The 18,667-nt window shown below is 42.4% G+C and overlaps 1 protein-coding gene across 1 annotated transcript in view; it reads right to left on the bottom strand.

Annotated features, from left to right (window-relative positions):
* The window catches only part of LOC126336338 (probable glutamate receptor), a 77,050-nt gene that overhangs the window by 30,268 nt on the left and 28,115 nt on the right, over positions 1 to 18,667 (bottom strand). The window lies entirely within an intron of this gene.

Genomic DNA, 18,667 nt, shown 5'->3' with positions numbered 1-18,667 from the left:
CCAATAGTCGTACTCTATATAAAACAGTTTCAACACTAAATTAGTGTCATCTTGTGGTGTGCGTACTGTAAGACCTTTGGTACACTCACCATCAGAAGATTTGACTAGGCGAGTGTGAGCAATATGTCTCGTGGTATTATCGTGGCGTGTTTATCTTCTGCCGTTAGGTCAGACGATATAAATGCCACTTGCACGCTTAGAGTAGCAGATTGACGGTGACCAACTTTAAACAGAACTTGATTAATTTTCACACACATTTATTAAAATAATAAAAAGCACAGTCATTACGTAACTTGATTCTGGATGCTGTTTACAATTGACAATCTGAAGTTCCTTTGGTCTTGGTATGTTACTCTTATTCTCACATATCTCTGATACTTGACAAAAGTGTCTATACATTTATCTTCATGGCTATGTACAGCAACACGGCAATCTTGTTGGGCACAGACTGAAACATGACTATAGACTGGTACAGACTAATGCAGACTGGTACACACTGACTAATCGGAGGTCTGTACGCTCGTTATAATACCTCGCGCATTCAGGTATCACTGCGTGAGTGTGATCCGCGAGGAGAAAAGGTTCTACATTAGCAGCAATATCATTGGCTGCGTTACATATTAATACGCGGATCGGCGGAAGCAGAATTTGGTCCGTCTCTAAGGCAGCGCCATCTCATAGTGCAGAGACGGACGAGCGCTGCGCCTGCGTTGTTGTGCTTCGCAGGGTGCGCTCTAGTGGGAAAGCTGTGTATGCGCTGACTATGCAGAACTATGTACACAACACATCTTCAGGCATCTATGTAAATAAATGGTGAGGTACGATGTTATTCACTGGTTTCATGGATTTCTATGTACACAACACACTTACTTCAGCCATCTAACAGTACATGAATGTACATGATACCTGTCATAATGCACTGGTGGGTTTGGATATCACCATTCGCTTTGCATAGCGGCCTGAAGATCACGGGAATGTAGTCAAATAAAATGAAATGGTCGTATGACATTGATCGTGGGGAGGCCTCACCTGGGGTAGTTCGGCCGCCGAGTTGTCTTTTCAGATGACGTCACACTGCACGGTTTGTGTGTCGATGATGGTGATGAAATGATAATGAGGACCACGTAACACCCAGTCTCCGAGCGAAAAAAAAAATCTTCGACTTGGCCAGGAATGGAACCCAGACCCGCTCGTGACAGCCAGACACGCTGAGCACTCGGTTAAGGAGACAGACAACCAATATAGCGTCGAAACGACATGTAATTCATACGTTTTATAAAAAGTACGGTTGTTGGCATTCCTAATTTCTCAACAAAAAAAGACGGAATCGTGTCTTGTGACTTGTGTAGAGTAGCGAAGGTGGGAAAGCCACAAGCTCAGGTAGTGAAATGGCGATCACACAAGATGCCCGAGACACGCGCGCAGTTCGGCCAGCAAGTCGGTACAACGGATTAACGATCAAAAACCAGAAAAAAGCCAATTTCGTCAAAAGGCAAACCCTTACGTAGCAAGAGAGAATTCCGAAAGTGTAGTCCAGTGTAAAATATACATCATGGCTGTGCTGGTACTGTTAAGGCAGCTGTTTAATAGCGTTACAGACATACTGCAAGTAAGCCTATTGGTTTTGCGAGCTGCGTGATTCTTTAAGAAGGGGCGTTAATGAAAAACACACACAATTTAAAAGACGCTCCAAATCCACAATTGTGAAGATACGGCTATCCCTGATCTATATAAATGAGATAGGTGACAATCTGAGCAGTTCTCTTAGGTTGTTCGCAGATGATGCTGTAATTTACCGTCTAGTAAGGTCATTCGAAGACCAGTATCAGTTGCAAAGCGATTTAGAAAAGATTGTTGTATGTTATGGCAGGTGGCAGTTGACACTAAATAACGAAAAGTGTGAGGCGATCCACATGAGTTCCAAAAGAAATGCGTTGGAATCCGATTACTCGATAAATAGTACAATTCTCAAGGCTGTCAATTCAACTAAGTACCTGGGTGTTAAAATTACGAACAACTTCAGTTGGAAAGACCACATAGATAATATGGTGGGGAAGGTAGGCCAAAGGTTGCGTTTCATTGGCAGGACACTTAGAATATGCAACAAGTCCACTAAAGAGACAGCTTACACTACTCTCGTTCGTCCTCTGTTAGAATATTGCTGCGTGTTGTGGGATCCTTACCAGGTGAGATTGACGGAGGACATCGAAAGGGTGCAAAAAGGGCAGCTCGTTTTCTATTATCACGTAATAGGGGAGAGAGTGTGACAGACATGATACGCGAGTTGCGATGGAAGTCATTAAAGCAAAGACGTTTTTCGACGCGGCAAGATCTATTTACGAAATTTCAGTCACCAACTTTCTCTTCCGAATGCAAAAATATTTTGTTGAGCCCAACCTACATCGGTAGGAATGATCATCAAAATAAAATAAGAGAAATCAGAGTTCTGACAGAAAGATTTAGGTGTTCGTTTTTCCCGCGCGCTGTTCGGGAGTGGAATGGTAGAGAGATAGTATGATTGTGGTTCGATGAACCCTCTGCCAAGCACTTAAGTGTGAATTGCAGAGTAATCATGTAGATGTGAAATTTTGTCCCATGCTTTACGTAAAATTAACACATTTACATGGTGTCCAAAAAATGAACATCCAATTAATGATCTGTGCCACATTAGCTGGTGGAACTATTTACAAACTCACAGGGATGACCACCTCTCCTTAGATTATGTATATTTTACTTTTTATGAAATTTAAAAATTTTATTTTCAAAAACTGTGTGTACCATTGTCTCAGAAACTAATCAAGAGCTTTCTAGAAAATTTTCTTTGTTTAATTTATTTATGTATGTTGAGCTTCTCGCATGAGGCGTTAGGAATATGTCGAATAGGACAATTTTAATAATTTTTAATTATAGTTCTACAACTTCAATAGAAAATTCATGCAAAAGTCCAAGCCTTTCGCTCCATATCTCAGCTTACTCTCAGAATTTCAAAATTTTCTCTTGAGACAACATTTTCTGAGCTTATCGAAAGAGTGTACAAAATTTCACAATTCTGGCCTTCATAGATCCTGAAAAAACGGTACATAAATTTAAAAAAGCATAATATTTAGGAAATGCAGTTTCTAAAGTTCAACTTAACGTTTTTTGTTCTGACACCTCTTGAGAAGGTTCCAGATTTGTACTCAGGGTCCTCTTTCCCTTCAAGGCTTCTCTTCTGTTTTCTCGTTTTCTTCCTTCGTTTGTTTATCGGGTCTTCAACTGACTTTTCAGATACAGAGAAGCACTATAAATGTATTTCCCTCCTAATTATTGAGTGAAAATTCCTATCTTAACGCTCATTCTCTGTAACACATATATCTTTTCTACGTTCCCCTCACTTAACACAAGAACTGCATCGTAAATTTGCAAATCTGACAACTGTAACAAATGAAAATGTGGTTTTAGGGAATCGCTTCCATAGCAGTGAATTTATAGAATCATTTGGATTACTGGTTTTGCACTTAAGAAAATTTTATAGAAGTTGAGGATCCGCCAAAATCTGTAAGTGGGCTTGACAACATCCATGATGCAATTTGGCAACCTCTCCTTGTGGATGTGGGAGTTGTTACCCCTTTGAACCCGTAGATATTGGCACCAGCTGATGTGGCAGAGATTAGATTAGATTAGATTAGATTAATACTGGTTCCATAGATCATTAATACGACACTTCGTAATGATGTGGAACGTGTCAGGTTAATGAAAGATGTCTGTACAAGATAGTACATTACACAAAATATTGCATGACACTAATGCTTAAGTTAGTTTTTTTCCCTCCCTTAATTTATATCTAAAAACTCAACCAATGAGTAGAAAGAGTTGTCATCTAGAAATTCTTTTAATTTATTTTTAAATGTTGGTTGACTATCTGTCAAGCTTTTGATGCTGTTTGGTAGGAGACCAAAGACTTTTGTGGCAGCATAATTTACCCCCTTCTGTGCCAAAGTCAGATTTAACCCTGCATAGTGAAGATCATCCTTTCTCCTGGTGTTATAGCTATGCACATTCTATTACTTTAGAACTGGGCTGGATTATTAACAACAAATTTCATAAGTGAATATTATACTGTGAGGTTACTGTGAGGATCCCTAGATCCTTAAATAGATGTCTGCAAGATGACCGTGGGTGGGTTCCAGCAATTATTCTGATTACACGTTTTTGAGCAATGAATACTTTTCTACTCAACGATGAATTACCCCAGAATATGATACCATACGAAAGCAGAGAATGAAAGTAGGCATAGTAAACTAATTTACTGAGATTCTTATCACCAAAATTTGCAATAACCCTAATAGCATACGTAGCCGAACTCAGACGTTTCAGCAGACCATCAATGTGTTGCTTCCAGTTTAACCTCTCATCAATGGACACACCTAAAAATTTTGAAAATTCTACCTTAGCTACAGACTTCTGTTCAAAGTCTATATTTATTACTGGAGTTGTGCCATTTACTGTATGGAACTGTATATACTGTGTTTTATCAAAATTTAAAGAGAGTCCGTTTGCTGAGAACCACTTAATAATTTTGTGAAAAACATCATTTACAATTACATCACTTAGTTCTTGGTTTTTGGATGTTATTACTATACTTGTATCATCAGCAAAAAAAAAAACTAACTTTGCATCTTCATCAATATGGAATGGTAAGTCATTAATGTATATCAAGAACAGTAAAGGACCTAAGACCGAACCCTGTGGGACCCCGTGCTTGATAGGCCCCCAGTTTGAGGAATCAGCTGTTGTATTAATATTACATGAACCACTTATTTCAACTTTCTGCATTCTTCCAGTTAAGTATGAATTAAACCATTTGTGCACTGCCCCACTCAAACTATAATGATTTAGCTTATCTAAAAGAATTCTATGATTTACACAGTCAAAGGCCTTTGAGAGATCACAAAAAATACCAATGGGTGATGTCCGGTTATTCAGAGCATTTAATATTTGATCAGTGAAAGCGTATATAGCATTTTCTGTTGAAAAGCCTTTCTGAAAACCAAACTGACATTTTGTTAGTACTTTATTTTTACATATATGGGAGGCTACTCTTGAATACATTACTTTCTCAAAAATTTTTGATAGAGCTGTCAGAAGAGAGATTGGGCGATAGTTGTTGACATCCGACGTATACCCCTTTTTATGCAATGGTTTTACAATGGCATATTTCAGTCTATCGGGGAAAACACCCTGCTCCAAAGAGGTATTACATACGTGGCTGAGAATCCTACTTATCTGTGGGGAACAGATGATGAATCGGATGTTCATCTGTTGACACCGTGTGGAAATATTTAGCCCATACTGCATAGGTTCTGTCAGACATCCTTGACATAATACACTTCAAGAGTGTCTATCGTCTTCTTCGTGTGTCTGTTGTGTCCACCAGCGGATTTGCTTCTTCATAAACAAAGCAGCTGATTTGTTATTGTTTCTAAGATATGTAACAGAGCCACAGATGATCTATGAAACCAAAGAGTGTATATCACAGCCTTTTAGATGTATCCTGGCCATGTTTACTTGAAAGTAATCCACAGAATGTTGTTAACCAGCTAGTACTGAAGTGTTGCTTCAAAAAGAAGGGGTGGCAGGAAATTCGTGTCTTGTATTTAATTATTTTTCAGGTACTTCAAATGCGATTTCAACACTGAAATTTTGGGGAATTACTATAGAAGAGTTCTACTAATAAACAAAAAATAATTTGGAAATTTATATTTTTGGGCAATTCCATGAACGTTCTCTCTTAAAGCTACTCGTCTGCTTACTTGTGGATGTGTCCAACATACCTGTCAATGGTGCCTCACTCATCTATGATCTTAAGGCTGCCACCCCGACTAAAGTTTATGTCTCTGAGTTAATACTGACTTCCTAAGATACTAAATACTCCCTCCTTTAACATGCATGTAACGCTCTAAAGTTCTAGCGTGATGACGTTGGTGTCGTGACCAGTCAGTGCACGGGGTGGGCGTGGTTGATTTAGGGGCGCGAGCCATAATGTTGGCCGCATTCGGAGAAGTGGGTGCCAGGAGAGTCCAGGGCGGTGAGCATGGTTCTTTCTACATTGGCAACCATTGTCACTCGATCGTCCTTTCGAAGGCGCAAGTGGCTTGTGGTTGGTTCGGAGGTGGCACTGCCACCGTGCCATCGTCATTGGTGAGAATGGCGTCGGTGGCAGGTTGTGCCTGCGCCGATGGCTACGGGACTCTCTGGGATCCTGAGTGTGTATGTGTTACTGGCTGGATGAGGTGGAGGCACTGTATAATTCTGATTCTTATAACGCACTAGCTTCTGGAGTCCACGACGTCCAAACACAGGCCATCATGTGACCGGTTACTTCGATTTGTATACAATGTTTACCCCTGTCAGATTAATGTTAAGTGCAAGCACAACAGTTTGATAATAATTACGGATCTATCCTTAATGAGTGTACTTCTTGTGAGGGAAAAAGCCATTTGGGAACAAGGGAAGTCACCAACCAACGACTCATTCCGCTAGCCGTCTCGACCGAAGAACATATGTCACACGCAATCTTAACGCTGACGTGCTACAAGCAGGGCTGTGGCCTACAGACTATACGAAATTAAAAAAAAGACGTTCTAAGATATCTCAATAATTTTATTTTTACATGAAAGCCTGTACCTTAATCTACGCACTGACGCCATTACAGTCTGATTCTTCCTTGTTTACGTTGTGTACTAAGTGTTTAAGATGCCTCCGATAATCGTGAGTCCCGCCGACTGTGAAGTACGGGTTCTTATAAGATTTCTTAATGATTAAGGCCTAAAAGCGATCGATATTCATCGTGAGATCTGAAAAGTTTAGGGTGAAAACATTATGAGTGATGAAATGGTAAGAAAGTGGGTGAGAGCATTTAAAGATGGCAGCACAAATGTGCATGATGAACAACGGAGTGGGCGTCCTTCGGTCGTTAATGATAGTTGGGTGCAGGAAGTGGACAATAAGGTGAGAGAAAAGAGACGCATTACGATTTCCTCCTTGCGGGATGACTTTTCTAATGTTTCTCGTAGTGTGACCGAGCGCTTGAATTACCGAAAATTGGGCGCACGTTGAGTACCGAAAATGTTGACGGATGTGCACAAAACCAAACGTTTAGATAGTGCATTGACTTTCCTTGAGCTGTACCACAACGACTGTGATGATTTCTTAAGCCAAATTGTTACGGGCGATGAAACATGGTTGGCCTACGTCACACCAGAATCAAAGCAACAGTCCATGGAAGTTGAGCAAGGGCATCGTTTTGCTGCAAGACAATGCCCGTCCGCATGTGGAGAATCAAACCAAAGATCTCATCACGTCTTTTCGATGGGAAACTCTAGATCATCCTCCGTACTACTCCGATCTTGCACCCAGTGACTACCATCTGTTCCTGCACTTGAAGAAACTCCTGGGCGGCCAGCGTCTTCAAGACGATGACGAAGTCAAAACGGTGGTGATGCAGTGGTTAACAAGTCTGGCGGCAGACTTCTATGAGGAGGGTATTCAAAAACTGGTACAACGTTACGACAAGTGCCTCAGTATGGACGGAAAATATGTAGAAAAGTAGATTAAGGTTCAGGCTTACATTTAAAAATAAAATTATTGAGATACCATAGCACGTCTTTTCGTAATTTCAAAACGCTACTTACTTAAAAAACACGCCTCAGATATCGGATAGTAACGCTCGGACGACACAGCAAAACTATTGAGAGGAAGCATCCACCTATCAATTGGCAAGTAGTATGGCGATCGATACTCCATATTTCCATAGACACAGAGAGACGTGCAACTTGTTAATGGTAAAAATGTCACCCGATCCAGACTACATGCGATTCATATGACAGTTTCACTGTTGTGCCCTCAGCGCCAAACACTGGACAACGTTGAACAGCGCCTCATATGCGGTCCTTCGGCAGAAGTTAGCTTTTGGCGACACAAATGATCGCTTTCTTTCTTCGAATGGGACAACACAAGATTGAATCAGGAATTATATTCTTTCCTGAAGGACATAATTCCCACGTACCAAAACGAATTCCGTAACGTGGCTTCGAGGCCAGACGGTGTTCTATTTGTTCAGAGATGACCCACAGAATATAATAGACTTTCGGACTTTTTTTACAGGAACGACATTTAAAGATCGTGAACAATCCGAAATTCTGAGTGCATTTCCCTAACTTCCTATGCAGTGCGTTTCAATAGCCCCGCATAACTGGAACGAAGGTTCAAATGGCTCTGAGCACTATGGGACTTAACATCTATGGTCATCAGTCCTCTAGGAGTTAGAACTACTTAAACCTAACTGACCTAAGGACATCACACAACACCCAGCGATCCCAAGGCAGAGAAAATACCTGACCCCGCCGGGAATCGAACCCGGGAACCCGGGCGTGGGAAGCGAGAACGCTACCGCACGACCACGAAATGCGGGCGCATAACTGGAACGTTCAGGATAGGAGAAGTTAAATTTTCGATGTGGAGAAATAATGAACAGAAGATAACGATCGGTGGATGCATTATACTTACGAGAAGACAACAGCGGGAGGGGGATTGGAAATACGATTCTCCGTTGTGATGTGTGTTTCTTTCTTTATGTAATGCGATAAAAATGTTCAGTTTACTAGCTTTCAAGCAATACTGACATATTGTTTGTCGTATGACAATGCAGTGGCTGTTACCGAAATTTAACTTCACTTAAATGTTATATGTGAACGAGGATTTGCTTTAATTTGTGAAAGATATTCTTTGAAATTAGAAGCATTTCTTTTTAAGGTAATGTGTTTTTCAATTTTAAGTTATTATTACCTTCTCAAAGCCTACTGCTTCTCACAATGTTAATTTTACGTCAGTCTGGTTTATAGTTATTCTCTCAACTTATCTGTGTATATGATAAAGAAATTGTTAATTTCGTTTTGTAATACCAACATAAAGTTAGATTTTTTAATTTCTGTTGTTCCTGTTTAAATGTAAAAAAAAAAAAGGCGGTAGAGCACTTGCCTGCAAAGGTAAGCGGGCGAAACGGATTCGATTCCCGGCCATCGAACAAATTTTCACTCGCCACTTGAGTCTACATTCATAAAGCGACATGTTATTTTACTTATGCCTTCTGTCTGGATGATGTCAGTTTTAAATAAGGTTTTAACAATGTCTTGAGCTGTCATGTTCGTGTGTAGCGGAAACTAGTAATAAACTAAATTCAATTATTTGCGATCTTGACTTACAGGATATTCAAGGCTTCATACACCAAATATGTCAGTCGATGCTGGAGCAATGTTAGTGTAAGAGCGTACTTGTTTGTGAATTAACTGTCCTCTTAGCGGCATCCGCTGACCACTGTGGGACGTCACTTGTCTCTCTGTTCTCCGAAGCTGAGCGGAGCCAGTCAGCCGGCATGTGCGAAAGTTGATTAAGGAGACGACTTTCTCTTTCTTTTTGAGATGTTTGAGATATATTACTACCTTTGGTGGATGGACTTCCTGGATGAGTGGTTCAAGAGCAATTTTATTTTTTCTTTGTATTTAGTTGGGCTATGGGCCTAGTGGTCCTTTTACACCTAAGTTGGTAAGGTTATTACATATTGTAAGTTATTGGGAGTTCTCTATTATTTTTCATGGTACTTTAATTCGATGACATCCTGATGCAACAGATCCTGTATAATCAAGATGTTCATCTTAGTAAAATTGTTTTTCGGGAAGTTTCTGTATACGATTTATGATTTGATTCTGGGTTATTTCGATGTCTAAGTCTTGGTGCATATCTTGTATTCGTGCCCATCTTGTCATTCGGAGTCATTCGTTCTGTCGAACTCGTTAAATTCTGATGTTGGTGTTGCTGGTTGTCCCTCCACCTAGAGCAGCCCCAGGAAATTTCCGGAACTATTGTTGTCTTGTGTGAACTTACGTTTGTTCTGATATTCATTTGTGAAAACAATGAGATAGTGTACATTTTATGTAGTAGGCTGGTGATTTTTCTTCTGTTTAGGCGAGAGATGTAGGCCGCCAGGCTACGGGCTGGGTTCTCTGTCGATGGTGAGGGATGTGGACAGCAGCGGAGGCAGGTCATGGTGAAGATACAACAATCCTTTATTAGTTCTTTACTGATTCAGACACTCTTCTGATTGTGCTCCATCCTCTAGTGCGGCCCGACTTCCCTTCGTAATATTGTGACGTCGTAGCTGCAGACGTTGAAGTATGGCGAGTGGCACGCACGCACGCGCTGCTCCGGAGACAGTGTTTTACTGGTGTCTCCGTTATGTGAGGATGCGGCCACCAGGTCTGCTCTTACTCAGGAGGTCGCACCGTTCCAGATGTCGTCTCCCGGAGTCGAAGTCTGGGCCGACAGTGAGGAGCGGGGACGGGCGGATGGTGCGGTGTCGCGTGCTCGGGCTGGGCAGACAAGCAGAGGTCCCTCCTTTGTGGTTCGGTGGCGGCAGAGTTCACAGCAAGGATTCCCGGCTGACATATGGCAGGAGCCGGGTGTGGCCCCCGAACGTGTTGTGCTCGGCTGGGTCAGCGTTTAACCACTAAATGCTGGTTCCCGACACAGGGCTGCGTTTGAGAGCCATTGAGAATCATCTGGAACAGGCAATGTTCGGGTCTGTCGTAAGTCGAGCCAGAATGGCTTCTCGAAGGCTGGCCCCGGAGCATTGACACCCGGGACGGTGTCCGGGCCGGCCGGAGTGGCCAAGCGGTTCTAGGCGCTACTGTCTGAAGTCGCGCGACCGCTGCGGTCGCAGGTTCGAATCCTGCCGCGGGCATGGATGTGTGTGATGTCCTTAGGTTAGGTTTAAGTAGTTCTTAGTTCTAGGGGACTGATTATCTCAGAAGTTAAGTCCCATAGTGCTCAGAGCCGTTTGAACCATATGACCGGTGTCCGGAAGTCTTGCTGCTGCTCAGGGGTGCTGATCATACAGGAGCGACGTCCGGCAGCGGCTGATGTCCGTGGCTTGATTTCGGCGCTCGTGGTCCGACGTCCAGCATCTGCTGTCTGCCTGCGGTCTCGTTGCAGTTCTGGGCCCTGACTAATATAGTTTTGTCCTGTTACACCCCTCTTGTATCTGCGTGTTATAGACTACTCGCCACTAAAAATTGCTACACCACGAAGATGACGTGCTACAGACGCGAAACTTAACCGAAAGGAAGAAGATGCTGTGATATGCAAATGATTAGCTTTTCAGAGCATTCACAGAAGGTTGGTGCCGACGGCGATACCCCCAACGTGCTGACAGGAGGAAATTTTCCAACCGATTTCTCATACACAAACAGCAGTCGACCGGCGTTGCCTGGTGAAACGTTGTTGTGATGCCTCGTGTAAGGAGGAGAAATGGGTACCATCATGTTTCCAACTTTGATAAAGGTCTTAGCCTATCGTGATTGCAGTTTATCGTACCGTGACATTGCTGCTCGCGTTGGTCGAGATCCAATGACTGTTAGCAGAATACGGAATCGGTTGGTGCAGGAGGGTAATACGCAACGCCGTGCTGGATCCCAACGGCCTCGTATCTAGCAGTCGAGATGACAGGAATCTTATCCGCATGGCTGTAACGGATCATGGAACCACGTCTCGATCCCTGAGTCAACAGATGGTGACGTTTGCAAGACGTCTACCATCTGCACGAACAGTTCGACGACGTTTGCAGCAGCATGGACTATCAGCTGGGAGACCATGGCTGTGGTTACCCTTGACGCTGCATCACAGACAGGAGCGCCAGCGATGGTGTACTCAAAGACGAACTTGCGTACACGAATGGCAAAACGTCATTTTTTAGGATGAATCCAGTTTCTGTTTACAGCATCATGATGGTCGCATCCGTGTTTGGCAACATCGCGGTGAACGCACATTGGAAGCGTGTATTCGTCATCGCGATACTGGCGTATCACCCGGCGAGATGGTATGAGGTGCCATTGGTTACACGTCTCGGTCACCTCTTGTTCGCATTGACGGCTCTTTGAACAGTGGACGTTGCATTTCAGATGTTTTACGGCCCGTAGCTCTACCCTTCATTCGATCTCTGCGAAACCCTACATTTCAGCAGGTTAATGCACGACTGCATGTTGCAAGTCCTGTACGGGCCTATCTGGATACAGAAAATGTTCAACTGCTGCCCTGGCCAATGGTGTGGTCGAGCAACTGGCTCGTCACAATACGCCAGACACTACTCTTGATGAACTGTGGTATCGTGTTGAAGCAGCATGGGCAGCTGTACCTGTGCACGGCATCCAAGTCTTGTTTGACTCAATGCCCAGGCGTATCAAGGCCGTTGTTACGGCCAGAGGTGGTTGTTCTGGGTACTGATTTCTCAGGATCTATGACCCAAACGGCGGGAAAATGTCAGTTCTAGTATAATATATTTGTCGAATGAATACCGGTTTATCATCTGCGTTTCCTCATGGTGTAGCAATTTTAATGGCCAGTAGTGTATATAAGCTTTTTATTTATTAAGACACCAATGTCCACTTAACCGCTAGTTTGTTAATGGTCGGTGTGTCACACAGGGTTGGTCTACGTCTTATGAACATTATAACTTTAGTTTCCTCTGCATTTAGTTCGATTACGTTTTCACTTGCCCATTGATCTGTAATGTTGAGTTGTCTTAGTAGCTGCGTAATTGTTGTTTTTATCCTTCTATTGCTTATTAAGAGAGCAGTGCCACCTGAAGACTGGACTAATACGACGTGAGGTATTACTGATAAGTCGTTTGTGTACATTATGAAGAGTGGAGAGGTGGGAGAGTGAATGAGAGAACCTTGGTGACACCACTGACCCTTTGTCCACCTAGAAATTCATGTGCTGATTGGTGATGACTAGCTGAATCATTAGCCTAGTTGGAGCTCCATATGGTGCTGCTAACGGTGTGATGTGCGAAGTGCAGCGCTACTCCGAGCAACCGTCGACGGCCTCTTGGCATACGTCACACTTGACGTCATGATACTGACTCTGATAGAGTTCGTGTTTGGCGTAGAACGTTATCATTTACATAAATTTACATTACAGAGCCGTGAAGGCGACGACGTGGAGGAGGAAATACGACGTGTCGCAACGGCTGATTACCGACCGTAAACTGTACACTCCTCTAGTGGCACATCTATCAATGTATTGATGGCAAAATTAGTCGCTACTTTGTGGCGCACTGAGAGACGTAGAACTACCGAATCTGAGGATGATATCCGTAACTGTGTGTCATCAGTTGGATAACGACTTTGGCTTCTGAATAATGTACGGATATTAACGTTGTTTTCGAAAGATAACAGGATGTTGTAAGCATGTAAACAAGATAACTTTCTAACTTTCCATGTTTGTTGTTGCACCTGTTTTCCGCTTTGTTTTTCATTTCATTCTTCGTACGGATGGAGAGGAAAGACAGCAGACACCACCCATATTGCGGCTTTTCAACCCAGTGCTTTTAAAAATAGTCCCATTAATTGTGATATAATTCTGTTGAACTGACTTCTCTTTTCATCAAATATCGATTACAAGCAACTTATTGATTGCTTCAGACTTAAAGCCTTTTGTCCCTTATAACCTAAATATCCACATAATAAAAGGTGGTTCTGATGTCTAACATTGCTCACAATTATTAAAAGTCAGAAGCACCTTTTATTTACAGTGACATAATAACTTCGGTGGAACATTACGTGCATGATATAATGGCAACCAGCCTGACAGAAACGCGATGCTCTCTTTTTGAAAATAGTTAGTTGAAGACATCGAGTTATCTCATTTAAAGTAGCAGTTCAAATACTTCGGCTGAGACAATCTTTTCACATTAAACAGGTCTTCATTAATATCAATTAATCGGTCCGTGTACGAAAGAGCACAGAAACAGCATGTTCCATAAAATTTCATTATTCAGGGGGCCATATCTCGCCTTCCGTTGATCAAGTTTTTTGGATAGCTCTGAATAGGAGTGGCGTGGATTGGGCGGTTTTGAAGACATCGAGTTATCCCATTTAAAGCAGCAGTTCAAATACTTCGGCTGAGACAATCTTTTCACATTAAACAGGTCTTCATTAATATCAATTAATCGGTCCGAGTACGAAAGAGCACAGAAACAGCATGTTCCATAAAATTTCATTAATCAGGGGGTGATATCTCGCCTTCCGTTGATCAAGTTTTTTGGATAGCTCTGAATAGGAGTGGCGTGGACTGGGCGGTTTTCTAGGTTAGAGGGTCTCGGGAAAACACAAAGGGTGCAGGCGGAACACAGGAAGAACGTAGATACAGGAACCATCGGTATAACAGTTGTTATATAATAATAATTTTTATAGAAAGAACCTGCTGAAATCGTTATAGGCACTGAAAGCTGGCTAAAGTCTGAGATAAGCTCCGCTGAAATTTTTGCGAAGAACCTAACAGTGTTCCCAAAGGAAATACGGCTAGCGGTGGCATGTTTGTTGCTGGTAGAAGTTTATCTTGTCGCGAAATTGAACTAGATAGTTCCTGTGAATTAGTATGGGCATAGGTCACGGTTGGCAACCAGAATAAAATAAAAATTGCTGAAAGGTGCAAAGAAAACGTGAGTGCGATTTCAAACAAGTACCCGACTCATACGATTTAGTTGATGGTGACTTTAACTTACCCTCGATATGTAGGCTGAGATACATATTTAATCCCAGAGGTACGCATAAACATCATCCAAAATTGAAATTATTTCGAGCAGTTGGTTCATGAGCCCATGCGAATAGTAAACAGCTGCGGAAACACCCTTGACCTCTTAGCAACAAATAATCCTGAGTTAATAGCGAGCATAAAAACGGATACAGGGATTAGTGAACACAGGACTGTCGTAACGAGACTGAATATTGTAACTCCCAAATCCTCCAAAAAAGGAACGAGAAATATACCTATTCACAAAAGCAGATAAAAATTCACTTGACGCCTACATGAGTGACAATATCCATTCATTCCAAATTAATAATATAACTGTAGTGCAGATGTGGCTTGAATTCAAAGAAAAAGTATCGGCAGCAATTGAGAGATTGATACCAAATAAATTAACGAACGACGGAGCTGATCCTCCTTGGTACACAAAACGGGTCAGAACACTGTTGCAGATACAACGAAACAAACAAATTTAAATAGACGCAAAATCCCCAAGATTGGCAAACTTTTATAGAAGTTCGAAATTTAGCATGGACTTCAATGCGAGATGCTTATAGTAGTTTCCACAACTAAACTTTGTCTGGAAACATGGCACAAAGTACAAAGAGATTCGGGCGCATGTAAAGAATTCTAGCGCAGCGGCAGGACACAATCAATGCCTTCTCTGTGTGAGGCCCATATCATTAACGTCGATATGCAGTAGGATTCTGGAACATATATTGTGTTCGAACATTATGAATTACCTCGAAGAAAACAGTCTAGCCGGCAGCTGTGACCGATCGGTTCTAGGCGCTTCAGTCTGGAACCGCGCGGCCGCTACGGTCGCAGGTTCGAATCCTGCCCTGGGCATGGATATGTGTGATGTTCTTAGGTTAGTTAGGTTTAAGTAGTTCTAAGTTCTAGGGGACAAATGACATGTTAAGGCCCATAACGCCCAGAGCCATTTGAAAAACAGTCTATTGACACATAGCCAACATGAATTTATAAAACATCTTTCTTGTGAAAAACAAGCATGAAGTGTTGAGTGCTATTGATAAAGGATTTCAGAGTGATTCCGTATTTCTGTATTTCCTGATGGCTTTTGATACTGTACCACACAAGCGGCGTGCAGTGAAATTGCTTGCTTATGGAATATCGTTTCTGTTGTGTGACTGGATTCGTGATTTACTGTCAGAGAGGTCACAGTTCGTACTAATCGACGGAAAGTAATCGAGTGAAACAGAAACCATTTCTGGCGTTCCCGAATGTAGTGTTATAGGCCCTTAGCTGTTCCTTATCTATGTAAATGATTTGGGAGACAATCTGAGCAGCCTTATGTTGTTTGCAGATGACGCTGTCTATCGACTAAAAAAGTGATCCAAAGATCAAAAAAATTGCAAAACGATTTATAAAACATGTCTATTTGATGTGAAAATTGGCAGTTTACCCTAAATAACGGAAATTGTGAAGTCATCCACATGAGTGCTAAAAGGAATCCATTAAACTTTGGTTACACGGTAAAGCTGTCAAATATAAAGCTCGTAAATCAAATTACATACCTAGGGATTACAATTACGAACAACTTAAATTGCAAGGAACGCATAGAAAATGTGGGGAAGGCTAACAAAATACTGCGTGTTATTGGCAGAACACTTAGGAAATGTAACAGATCTACTAAGGAGATTGCCTACACTACGCTTGTCCGCCCTCTTTTAGCGGTATGGGAGCTTTACCAGAGAGGATTGACTGAGTAGATACGCACATCACATTGCCGATTTCCTTCCCACTCGAATGATTGCTTCCCGATGCGTCTTTTTTGTCTTATCATACAATGAAGGCTTTCACGACCGAATGTTTCAGCTACCGAGAATTCTTTCGGGTTGTATGGCTGTAGGCCGTAGTCCATGGAACTCTTTTGGCCCTGACGTTTCGTCCAAACTTACGTTGGACATCTTCGGAGGTACTCCAGGTTGTGCTGAGTCTTGTCGACTGACGAGTCGGACGACGAAGAGCAGCCTAAATACCGTGGAAAGTGGGCGTGGTCTGGATTTCACGTGATAACAGAGATAAACCTTGTCAAAGATAAAATATAACTATCGATCATAGTACGTCAAAGATAAAAACTTCTCATCATTTCTGTTGTGCCACTGTCCATATATCGCTGAGTTTCATGGCTTGTTCTTTTCTGTTAAAATTATCCCTATTGAGCCGTGGCGCGGCTCTCGGGCGCTGGACGCTATCGATTACTCCTCTGGTTGAGGTTGGCACTATGTGCGATCGCGAGCGCCTCCTGTCGGAGCGGGTCCTAACGGGGTTGTAAGTACGAGTAACGAGAGTCTGGGGCGGACAGCAGGGGTGAACGGACATTGCGGCCGCACTCTGAGGCTACAAGAGAAGAGTAGTTGTGCACGGCCGAGAAGGGAGCGTTGAGCAAGGCGGCAGTCAGCATCGCTTTCCGGGCGACAGAGAGTTGCGACAGTCCAGGGAGCAGACACCAGCTCCGGGAGCAGTGCTCCGGTTTGTGGATGTGACGCGGGTCGTATTTTGGCGCAGTATAGTTTGCTTGGTACGCATCTGCTGCTCCCTTTATGCCCACGTGTTGTTCTGTCCGTATATGCATTGAAAAGGTTACGCTCCGGCTGGAACACTGGCTTGTCCTTTACGTTCATGCACCCGGACTCATTTGTTTTGCTGCAGGCAGCTGTAATTTCAGAGACTTTTTTTCCGTCGCGATTGTCTTAGACCGGTTGTGCCTAGTATCCGATAATAAGACAGCTAACGTGTGAGCTGTGTTGGGTTTTGGAGTCCTAGTTATCAGTCACACAAATGTAATGTTTTGGAGTCCTAGTTATCAATTACACAAATGTATTGTGCCGAGTGAAGTTAGCTCTCATATTGTGAAACTGAGCTTTCAGTGACTGGCTCGTCTGCAAATTAATTAATTTAACATTTGTGGTGTGTTGTTTTTTTGCTTTCAATGGTGAATTTCTTGTCATTCATTTGTGTATGTTTCGCCGTTAATGATAACTGTACGATAGCAAGGTCTTGAAGGGCTTGCGTATCGTGACTGTATTTTGGCTACTGTTTAATTTGATTTCTTATTTATCGGTGTGGTGAAAACTTATGCCAAGTTTACTAATTTCCGCCTCTGGTCCGGAAGTTGGTTTGAAGGTAAATCCGTGGGTAAATCTTTACTGGACCTAACAGTTAACTGATCTTTCGTTGAACTAATGCCATTATTAAATCGTTTCTTGTGTGCTATAAATTGTACTACAAAGACAAGGAGACAGGACACATTTTGTGGTCGAGGGGTAGGCACGGTTGCTGCTTTGCGCGTGGCGTCTTGTCACTCGGTATCATTTCCCTCGTTAGCAAGGGCGGCGTGAGATTTGTTTGCTCGCGGTTGTATGGCCGCTAGTCAGCTGTTCCTGCTCCCACTTCAGGGTGTGCCGTATTTCTTAGTTGGTCTGAAAATAGGTAGATATATTTTACCTTTGACAAGGTTTATCTTTGTTGTCTCATGAAATCTAGACCACGCCCACTTTTTTTGTCTTCTCGGTCTTTTCTTGTCTTCTTGGTCGTTTTCGTATCATATCAGTCTGTCATTTATTTATCTTAATTTTGTATCTTTTCGTTTTAGTCTCGTGCCTGCTAGTATTTCGGATCTACAACTAGCAGCTCTGTAGCTATCTGAGCAGTGAAATATAAAATCTCCACTATGGCCCTCTCCGCTCTCTCCCTACCTTACTTCGCTGAGACAGAGTCCATTTCATTTAAAACTTTTCATGATGTCAAAAATGGTTCTTTATCTACATAAACACTTCGACATTGCACAGTGCATGGCGGAGGGTTTTTATATCAATGTTATCAACTAGTTTTGCAATTAGATTCCCGTACCGAGCGAAGCAAAAATGATTGCTATATGTCTCTGTGCGCTTCCTAATCCCTCTTATCACTTACGATCTCAAAATGTACCCAATGACGTTTCGGAAGAAATGCATCATCTTTCTTCCACGTATTTCCGTTTAAGTTCGCCGCACATGTCTGTTACACTTGGTATGGACTA

Source organism: Schistocerca gregaria, chromosome 1 (genome assembly GCF_023897955.1).
Source record: "Schistocerca gregaria isolate iqSchGreg1 chromosome 1, iqSchGreg1.2, whole genome shotgun sequence".
Taxonomy (NCBI): Eukaryota; Metazoa; Arthropoda; class Insecta; order Orthoptera; family Acrididae; genus Schistocerca; species Schistocerca gregaria.
The sequence above is the reverse complement of the archived record's forward strand: the minus strand, read 5'-3'. Positions and strand labels throughout refer to the sequence as shown.